We start from the raw sequence: 11,165 nt of genomic DNA, 5'->3' as shown, positions 1-11,165 counted from the left end.
TTGCAGAAGTGTTTAAAGTCAATGATGGCCGAATCCAGCTCAATTTTTCGTATTTAATAAATAAGATGACAGACAATATGTTATAAATATTACTTAATTGCCATTATGATAAATTGCCAGTATTGTGTGTTTTTTTTTTGTCGATAAGAGCCATATATAAGAATTCCCCCATAAAAGAAAGACGATAAATCAGTTTTTGTCTAATTTTTACAAACAATGCTAACATAAATTGCTGGTGTTACGAATTCATTTGTGGATTCTCATCAAATTCACATTCTTTACAATAGAATACCCATTTACCACCATATTTATGTCAGACATCCGTCCATTTCTTTTAAATATCAAACAAAAGTGTGCTTACTATTTATTATGTTTGCTTGAATATTTGTTATTTGCCTAACATTTCACTTCCTTTTAATCCGCAAAGGTTTCATTTCAATTTCCATGATCTAAAGATAGATGGTTTAATTTCTTCTTATTCAAATTCTTCATAAAATGGAAACTTTGGAGTTTAGTTTAATTTCTTTAGACCAGCCTACACAATTTGTTAGTTCTTTAGTTCACATCTAAAACTTCCCCAGTATGAGGTCATTATTTATTGTTTTTTCACTTTTATTTGCCGTTATTATGGTTTTATTGCTTATTCTTTTATGGTATGGGTGATTCATATAACCATAACTAGTTGTCTATGTTGGTCAATAAGTGACCCAGTGATATAGTTTTCTTTTAGATCTTTGTTAGGGATGTGCTAAATGCTGTAAATGAAATGGTCGAATTGGAAAGTTATATGAGAATTTAGTGAAGTGAAAACAAGTTTATTTGAAAGGAGAGTTTGACCTTCACTTCACTTAAGATAGACATATTCACTTTAAACAGAAATTACAATTAACTGCGATTCAAATCTGTAGAAAATTTCAAATAAATCAGATCAAAACTTTAACATAGCCAAATCTAATCTTATATGTTTGTGTAATGTATCCAGCAATACTGATCAAATCTAAGATCTATCTGAAAACAAATTTAAAAAATATATTTATTTATTTACGTTTAGTTTTGTATAGGTTCCTACAATAATGACATATTTATGATGAGGATCTTTAAAAAATGTAAGTTTTGTCTTATCAATAATAAATATCCATGTGGATTGAGAACGATGGACGTAGACAAGTATTTTTGTTAAACGGCATTTGAAATTCCAAAGATTTCGTGTAGCATATTTCACAAAAATTTGAGTTTAACACTTTCGCTTTTTTGTAGGAAATATTATAGGTTTTCTAAATGTAAATAAAGGGTGATTTGTTAAGAGCTTGATAACTTTTTTTTTAAAAAAAACGCATAAAATTTGCAAAATCTCATCGGTTCTTTATTTGAAACGTTAGATTGGTCCATGACATTTACTTTTTGAAGATAATTTCATTTAAATGTTGACCGCGGCTGCGTCTTAGGTGGTCCATTCGGAAAGTCCAATTTTGGGCAACTTTTTCGAGCATTTCGGCCGGAATAGCCCGAATTTCTTCGGAAATGTTGTCTTCCAAAGCTGGAATAGTTGCTGGCTTATTTCTGTAGACTTTAGACTTGACGTAGCCCCACAAAAAATAGTCTAAAGGCGTCAAATCGCATGATCTTGGTGGCCAACTTACCGGTCCATTTCTTGAGATGAATTGTTCTCCGAAGTTTTCCCTCAAAATGGCCATAGAATCGCGAGCTGTGTGGCATGTAGCGCCATCTTGTTGAAACCACATGTCAACCAAGTTCAGTTCTTCCATTTTTGGCAACAAAAAGTTTGTTAGCATCGAACGATAGCGATCGCCATTCACCGTAACGTTGCGTCCAACAGCATCTTTGAAAAAATACGGTCCAATGATTCCACCAGCGTACAAACCACACCAAACAGTGCATTTTTCGGGATGCATGGGCAGTTCTTGAACGGCTTCTGGTTGCTCTTCACTCCAAATGCGGCAATTTTGCTTATTTACGTAGCCATTCAACCAGAAATGAGCCTCATCGCTGAACAAAATTTGTCGATAAAAAAGCGGATTTTCTGCCAACTTTTCTAGGGCCCATTCAAAAGAATCACCCTTTACTTATTTAAACCTAAAATAAAATCGAAAGTTACATGCAACATGCAACACTTTGCCCTTTTGATAATAATTAATTTCTATATGATAATATTGATTATAGGCAGTGCCAGAATCTTGCATTTCATATTATGGTGATGGATATTTGGGCAATGAATCTTATTTGCCACACCTGTCAGTAAATTACACATTTCTTTTATTTTCCCCATTTCTAAACATCACAAGGCTCAGACTTCAAATATCAGCACTAATTTGATACATCTAACAAAATGCAAAATATATTTTTTTACTTTTTATTATACCTTCTGGTCATATTTGGACAAAAAACTATTGTGGCAGCCCTAATTAGCATATACATATAATAATTATTAATTTGTGTTTTAACGGTTGATTGTTTTACTTTCACGTCTTTCACGTTCTGTTTTAAATATGCCTTTGATGTATGTGTTTCTTTTTTATTCGATTCTTTTTCAAAACTTACTGACCAATATAACATACCATGTTTGTGTTTAGTATTTTGTTTTTATATGAAAAAAAAAGAATTTTAGAGCATTTTTCAGTGGCTATAACAAAGGTGCTCGAAATTACAGTTCTTTTGTTTAATGAAAAAAAAAACAAAAAAACAACACAACAAAAAAGAGTAATTTTTAATTATTATTAGTAGTAATTAGATGCTCAAGAATTGCAAGAAGCCCGTAAGAAACTATGTTTCTGTGTTAATATTTGGGAACATTTTTAGCCATCACTGGAAAAGTACTAAAAAACAGTTGGTGATAATTATAGCAATAACGATAGAAAATCTGTTATTAAGATAAATTATCTATCTAGAGATAGGGTCTAGTGTCTCCTACCTATTGTTTATTTCTAGGCTTGACGGGTGGCAAGTATTGTTCCATTTTTCACAGTAATTTGGAGAGCAACAAAAAATTTAAAAGGCAAATATAATTGAATGTAAGGTTAGAAGTAAATTTTACTTTCCCAGAACCAAGAAAGAAAATAAATTTTAAAGTGCACATTACCTTGGAAAGTTAAGATATTTTAAAGATTAATTATATTAAACTCAACCTGTTTACACGCAGAGAAGGAATATGATCACCTCAACCATGTTTCAAGAGCAAAATGTTATTTTTGGATGGTGACCATTTAACATGTTTATGGCAAAAATGTTCTTTTCTCGCCAAAAATAATATACTTGCCGAAATCAGACACATAATCTCCGAGAAAATAACATGGTTGCGACAAACATGTTACATGGTCACCATTCAAAAATAACATTTTGCTCTTGAAACATGGTTGAGGTGATCATATTCCTTCTCTGGGTGTGGTATTATCTTAAAAAATACACTGAGCATTAAACAAATTTTTTATTAACAAATAAACATGTTGATTTTGAGAATAGAGAATACAGATATTTTTACACTATATTTTTTTTTTACCAAAATTATTTTCATCACTGGTAAATATTATTAAACTTCCAATTTGTATTTTTTTTTTGAATTTTTGGTTTTCAATTTTGACTGCAGATTGCTCAGAAGTACTAAAAATTTTCTGGAAAAGCATATTTTTTGTAAATAGTGCTAAGATGTTTTAAATGCAAAGAAAGTCATAAAACTCGATTAAAATTATAAGACGCAAGAAGTTTTTTCCTGGTTGTATCTTAAAAGATACAGTGCGCATTTAAGGATTAATAAGTGGGAAAACCAAATTTTGCAAGTATTAAAAAATTCGAAAAATAGGTTTAAAAAAATATTGAAAATTTTATTCTAGTTTTGAAAAAAGAAATGCAGACTTTCCCAATATATTGGACAATCTTCTATTCGATTGTGATGACAATACTTAGTCGGTATCATGTAGATCGGTATGACCTAAACTTTAATCTATTTATCTAGTTGATTAACTTAAGAATAGCTTTTCATTATACCATATTTTCTATTCTTGTCTGCCAAGTGAACCAGAATCTCACATTTTCTCAACTGCCAAATGTCAAGTTCTTTTTCTAGTTCAAGTAGGAATGGTGGAAAAACTCCTCATGCTTTCAAAACTCAATACAATTCTAAGTGGCTTGGCTTATTTCGTTCAGCGTCCTATTGCTCTTTAGTCAAACATACCAATGATTACTATTGATTTTATATTTTAAATTCAGCTGCCTTGGTAACTTTTGTCAGATAGATCGATATTCCGATTTCAGTTTGTGAGAATCAGATATTTTCTGCTACATTTGCCAGTGATATTTCAACGATGCATATATGAACACTCAGAGAAAAACATGGCTTAATATGAAATAAGTAACGTCAAAATTACTTTTATATTCATTATTTATGGATCAGTCAATTTGCACATAATCATCTGTCAGCACTGTTGACATAGAAAATTGTGCCAACCCCGCCCGTGTTAAGATTTCCCTTAGTTGTTGTTTTTCCATGATTAGATTTAATTCAACTTTCTTAAAGTGAAATTATCTTACTCATCTATCTCTCCTCCAAAAATAAATTCCCATAAGAAAGTAACATTATAGCAAATATTCACTTTTTCTTAGCCTTTGTATCACCTGAAAATATTTCGCACAACATATTGCTGACCAAGCAGGTGACCATATGTTTTATACAACTTCATTTGAAAATCCTTTCAATTTCATTTGTTTGCTTTGTATTTTACATGTTAAATTTATAGTAAAGAATTGGCTTGGTTCAATTGGGAAAACAAACGACTTAAGAGACACACACAGAAGACTTTTTTCTTTAACGTGACCTATAGAGAAAACATTGAGCGAATGATTTTTTTCTAATATGTAGACAATATATTTCTATTTCGTGGGATTTTTGGGAAACTCGTAAAGCTTTATGCTTTCATATATAAAACCATTTTTCAAATTTTTACCAAATTCAAATTTATTGTTAAGAATGAATATTGTTTTTTCTCCTGGACTTACATTCATAAAATTTAATTTTTATTTAAGGCAAAAAATCGTATAAAAAAAAACAAAAACCTTAAATACTTTTCTAGTGGTTTATGATTTTCTGTGTTCTTATGTGTTATTGGAATCTAAAGCGTTTTTTGTTTGCAATCCTTTCTATAGCAATAACTTTCTTTATTTCTCATAGTGTTATCTAAGTGTGTAACTAACATACCAAGGTGATCCAGCAAATTGTTGCCATGATGATGATGATGATGATGATAATGGCAAAGAAAGACCAATGCCTTAGTATTGCAAATCATGGTTATTTTCATCTTTCTCTTCAAATCTGTGCAAGGTGTCTCCACTTACCAACGAATCAATCATGTGTGACTAAGGTCTTAGACAGATCGACATTTCTAAAGTAAACTCTAGGCACAAATTTGTGTGAAGTTTTGTTCTTCGATTCAAAATGGAATTCGAAAGAAAAACGCATTCCATTGCATATTATTTGCCATTGGAAGGAGAAAAAAAAAGAAGGGACTAATAGCCAATATCTCTACTATAGAGATTTCTTCCGACCAGTAGTAGCAAATATGTGGACTTCATTTCAAAGCTAATTTTTGTGCTTTTAAATATAATTTAGCCAAAGGAAAAAAAATTCCGCTACATTTGTAGTATAGGCATAGTAAATAAGAAGTTTGTAAGACAATAGTGTGTTGCAATATGTTTGTGCCTTAAGTCTTTTGTTTCTTTATGAGTTGTAAAAAAATGAATATAGCATCGTAGCAAAGAATGCCTATCAACAATACCACAAGAAATATACAACTAAAAAATTCTTCCAATATGTTTCCTTCCCATTCGCCGTTTTCTTTCCATATTTCATCATCTGAAGAAAATATTATCAAAAGAAGCTAAGAATAGCCGCTTTGGCAATAAAGAATGAGTGAATAAAAACAAAAGAAAGTTTTTCCTGTTGTTATGGAGTTTTGACAATTTTCCATAGATTGTATGTATGGCCAGTGTGTCTCTTTGGTCGAACGCTGGGTGCCATTGTAAAACATTATGGTCTGACAGGCGGCAACAGGCAGAGGCGTTATCAGCTGCAGCAGCCTCCACCACAATTGTGGCTACTATTGTGGCCAGCTAACGGCATTGGTTACACTTAAATAACTGTTCTCACTTTCTGGTATATGAAATTTGAGGTTTAAATCTGTTTCTTCATTTGAAACTACAAAAACAGTCTTTTCATTGATGTTTGGTTTTCCTCTAAAGCATATTCGGGTTAGTTTTCCATCATTGGTGGGGAGTCTCAAACAGATACATTGTCTTCGCAATGCTTGATTCGTATATCCGGTGCACAATGAATTTTTGGGAGGTTTTACTCTGTGAGCTTTACTGGTGAAAAGTAAAACTTGTACAAATTAATAATTCAGTTGTTGATCTTGTTAAACCATATAAATTAGACCGGAATTAAAACTTTCATTCATTACTATCGCGGTAACCACATCGGCCAGTAATTATATCGCTATTAAATGAATATTTTTTGAAAAAAAAAAAACTAAGGGATTGGCGGGTAAATGACGACAATTTCACCAATCTTAGAAATTAGTATACAAGTACATGCCTTTGTACAATTTTGGGTATGAACGAAAATGAAATTTCTTTGTTGTCATTACTAAGACAATCTGTTTTCTGGGGTTAATTGCAAATCGATTTAAAATTTTGGAAATTTCAAAATAATTTTACTCTCCGTATGTGTGTAATTTGTTTGATACGGGGGAAGCAGAATTTGATGTCACCAAACCTAACCTATCCTAATGTAGCATTAAGTATGAGATACAATGGAGAAAGTCCCTTATTTAGATCGATTTATTTTATCATGCAAATTATCAATTATTTGTTTAAAGCCGCCCTATGTAGATCTTTAAATCTGTAGAGAGCGAAATGTAAATCCAAATGTAAACTGTACAATTTTAATTTGTAATTCACGGAAATAGCACTTCGATGTATTTTTCTTGCGTTGGCTTGACGATTAGAGACATCTTGGCCAAATTTCATTTTAATGTCATTATCAGTAATATATTTGCGCCTGTGTTTACCCAACGTTATATTATTTTTATTTTCCCCCAATTTCTTCTAGTTTCAAAAAAAGTAGTTAGTTTTCTTATAATATACATTAATAGAAAAAAATTTTCATTGCAATAGAAAAGTGGAGAACTGGGTCATATCCAACAATTGATCAAAATATTTAAATTTTTTACAAAATATATATGCAAAAAAATATTCTTCGCCAAAAGAAATTCTTCCTTATAATATAGACTTAACAATGTAATCGCCTAAGCCATTCCATTGTTCTTACAAATACTTGAAACCCCTAGAAAATGAGCCCTTAAATCATTTTCCTTCAGTATACTGCTATGAATAATTAATGAATACAATTCAACACCTCGTTGATGGCAGGGAAACAAAACGAAAACAAATCAAAGAAAATTTGAATTGCCACCAAGTTTGTGTTTTAAGTCTTTTGTTTAAAAGTTTAGTGGAATAAAGAATACAAAAAAAGATGCCAAGAACCACAACGACAATGGTTTCCATTGTTTTCGGATTCTTCTTTTCTTTCCTATAGGTTTCTTTTGGAAATTTATTTCCATGCCCTAAAAACCAAAGAGACAAATATGCGGCATTAACAAAAATGTAGGTATTTTTCTTTGGCATCTGTTGAATTTCCATTTAACCGTTATAGAGGAAAACAAAATCCAACACCAACTAAGAAGGTACACTAACCCAGCTACCATGAAAACTATTTAATGCAATAATTTCCTTGCAAAAGTCGAGGAAAAGATATTTAAGATTTATTATCATAAACAAAGAACACCATATCAAAAAGGAGCATTTGGAATATGTTGTTCAAATATTACCACAAAAGCTAAGCAAACAAAAATAGCAGGAACCCAGCAAAAAAAGCGTCACCAAAAAAGTAATGAAAATGTTCTTTTTGGATCCGGAAGTGGTGCAAAATTGACGCAGAAGCAATGAATTTGACATGGGCTTGTCATAGGACGGAAGTCCTCCATTTCAACAGACGTTGCACTGAATTTGCATCACTTCTTTAGGTGTGATCCGAATTCAATGTTTTGGATGTAAATTAAAAAGTTCTGTGATATTTTGTCAAATAAATAATTTTTATAATTTTTAATGGATTCTAACGCTTGTCAGAAACGTTTGACCATATTTTCAAAAATTCACAATTTTTTAAGAGCGACCGGTTTTTAAGCGACCGGTGAACCGTCTCCAAGGCGTGGAAAGACTCAAAAGTCCGCTGGCAAAGTAATGGCCTCTGTTTTTTGGGATGCGCATGGAATAATTTTTATCGATTATCTTGAGAAGGGAAAAACCATCAACAGTGACTATTATATGGCGTTATTGGAGCGTTTGAAGGTCGAAATCGCGGCAAAACGGCCCCATATGAAGAAGGAAAAAGTGTTGTTCCACCAAGACAACGCACCGTGCCACAAGTCATTGAGAACGATGGCAAAAATTAATGAATTGGGCTTCGAATTGCTTCCTCACCCACCGTATTCTCCAGATCTGGCCCCAGCGAACTTTTCTTGTTCTCAGACCTCAAAAGGATGTTCGCAGGGAAAAAATTTGGCTGAAATGAAGAGGTGATCGCCGAAACTGAGGCCTATTTTGAGGCAAAACCGAAGGAGTACTACCAAAATGGTATCAAAAAATTGGAAGGTCGTTATAATCGTTGTATCGCTCTTGAAGGGAACTATGTTGAATAATAAAAACGAATTTTGACAAAAAAAAATGTGTTTTTCTTTGTTAGACCGGGGAATTATCATAAACTAGCATAATATGTTTGAGACATATATGTTAATATGTTAGAACATATTATGTTTGGGACATAAAATGTTTGTAAATATAATATGCTTAGATGCAAACATATATTAATTTGGAAATAGCCTATAAACATATATGTGTTTAGAAAGAGAGACCTAGAAAGTATGCTGCAAGTAAAAGAATGGAAGTAACCAATTGGCGCCTTAAAAATATATCCACACAAAAAAATTTCATTAAAATTTTTTACTACCAGTGTATGCCCTAAGGTGAAACATAATATGTTTGAACAATGTAAACAATATTTTGTTTGGACCAATCCTGAAAATATATATGCTTGAAGCAAAATGTGTTTGGGGTATATGTTACAGAAGCGATTTTTTTTTGAGAGTGTGGGTAGTTTAAATTAAGAAAATCATTGGGAGTGCATCTTCTGGAAGTGCTTTTAAAGTTGTGCCTTTGGAAGAACTTCAAATTTTTTTTGCTGGGAATATGTGCAGGAATATGGCAAAAAGACATAAATTGAGCAGAAATGAGCAAGTAGCTATAATATCAAGTGGTAACAGACTCGTACGATACTTGTTACAAAGCCTGGGCGGAGTTATAAGCCTCCAAAAAATCATAAAATTTATTTAATAATGCATGAACATCATATGAATGAATGAATGAACGAATGCATGTATGATGGTTGCGCACATAGCTTTTTCATAGAGAATTAGATGTGCCATTAGAACCATAGCCATATGGGTATCATAAATATCCCACAAATAGTTGTGCTTTAGTAATAATGTCATGGGAAAATGGGATTTTTATTGCGATTTTATGGCAAAATGTAGAGAATTTTTTCTTCAGGTTTCCCAAAATATCTCTGCGATACCATTGAGATGGGATGTAGAGATCTTTATCATCTCTAGTATCAACATCAACCTAATGTCTATACATGCTATCATAAACAACATTAAATTATGGCTAGGAGCATAGAAAAAAAAATGAAAATAAAATCACAATCTTGCTGACTAGGTCAGTTCCTGAAAGAAATTAAGAACTCATTGACTACTAGATTTTTTTTCTAAAAAAAAGGGAAAGAAAAAAGTTATAAAATAAAGACTAGAACTAAACATGTTAATGCTTGAACTGTAGTATCATTATCATGAGTATTTGAGTGTTAAGAATGGTGGGATTTACTAAAATTTAAGCCGTAAGATAATGTTAATTTCTAGCATGGCTATTCATGTCAACCTGTAGGTGCTAATATATTTTTCATACTGGAATAATTATACAAAACTTAATGGCAGAATCTACAAACTATAGAAGAAAAAGAAAACAAAGATTTGTTTCATATTTGTTTTTTATATTTATCTTTGAGATATAATTGTTTACGCTTTATAATTTCCAATGGATAATTATTGTGTAGTTCTATAGCTTAACGACAGAAATCATTCAAATAGAAAGGTGTAGAAAATTAAAAGCCTTTATATTTGTTGGAGAAAAAATATTAAAATTTTCTAATAATAAATTAATGAAGTCGAAGAAAATCAAGGAAAACAATTATTAAAATTTTCTTTAAAAAAGTATTTATGAATTTTTAATTATAGTCTCGAAATTTTGTATATTTTTGTCAGGGACGATTTCGAAATACTATAGAAAAGAACGCTTAGAAACAATTCAGAAGTTTACGAAATTTTATATTTAAGATTAAGATTTCTACACAGAAAAAGAAATTGCATAGTTAAACTAACGCAAAAGTTAACTTATTTTTTTTTTGCAAAAAAATATTTTTTGTAGTTAAATTTTATTATTATTTTTTCGATATTTTCCATCCCAATGAAATTTTCCTTTCGTTAAGTATGTCTCAAACATTTTATGAACTAAAAGTGGGTATACAGTTCAATGGTCGTATTTTTGGAACGACTCCAGCTTGCTGTTACATAGGTAAACGAGACTAGGTTAAAGCTAGTCGAAATTGCTGTCTTATTCAAGAGATAAAGGAAATTTGTACACAGAAAAAAAGTGAACTATTTTATGGGAAAATAAGCAAAATTATGTGAAAATTTAACCAAATTATACTCCATATTTTTAGATTTCCAATAACGAATTTTTTTTTGGAAAATTTGTCAATATAATTCTTTGTCTCTGGGACCATGTTTTTCGCCCGATGAAATTTGTTTAGCCTGAAAGAAATCGCTTTAACAAAAAAGAAAACTATGCTGGTTTAACATTTATTTTGCCAGAAAAGAAATTCTTTTTTTACATGTACCGTATCTCTATAATAAAGTGTTGTCGAGAGTAATCATCTCTTAATAATTTTTACCACATATGTCTCTATTTACAATGTATTAATGGAAATC

Source organism: Haematobia irritans, chromosome 3 (assembly GCF_050003625.1).
Source record: "Haematobia irritans isolate KBUSLIRL chromosome 3, ASM5000362v1, whole genome shotgun sequence".
In the NCBI taxonomy this organism is placed as follows: Eukaryota; Metazoa; Arthropoda; class Insecta; order Diptera; family Muscidae; genus Haematobia; species Haematobia irritans.
Note: the sequence above shows the minus strand (reverse complement) of the source record.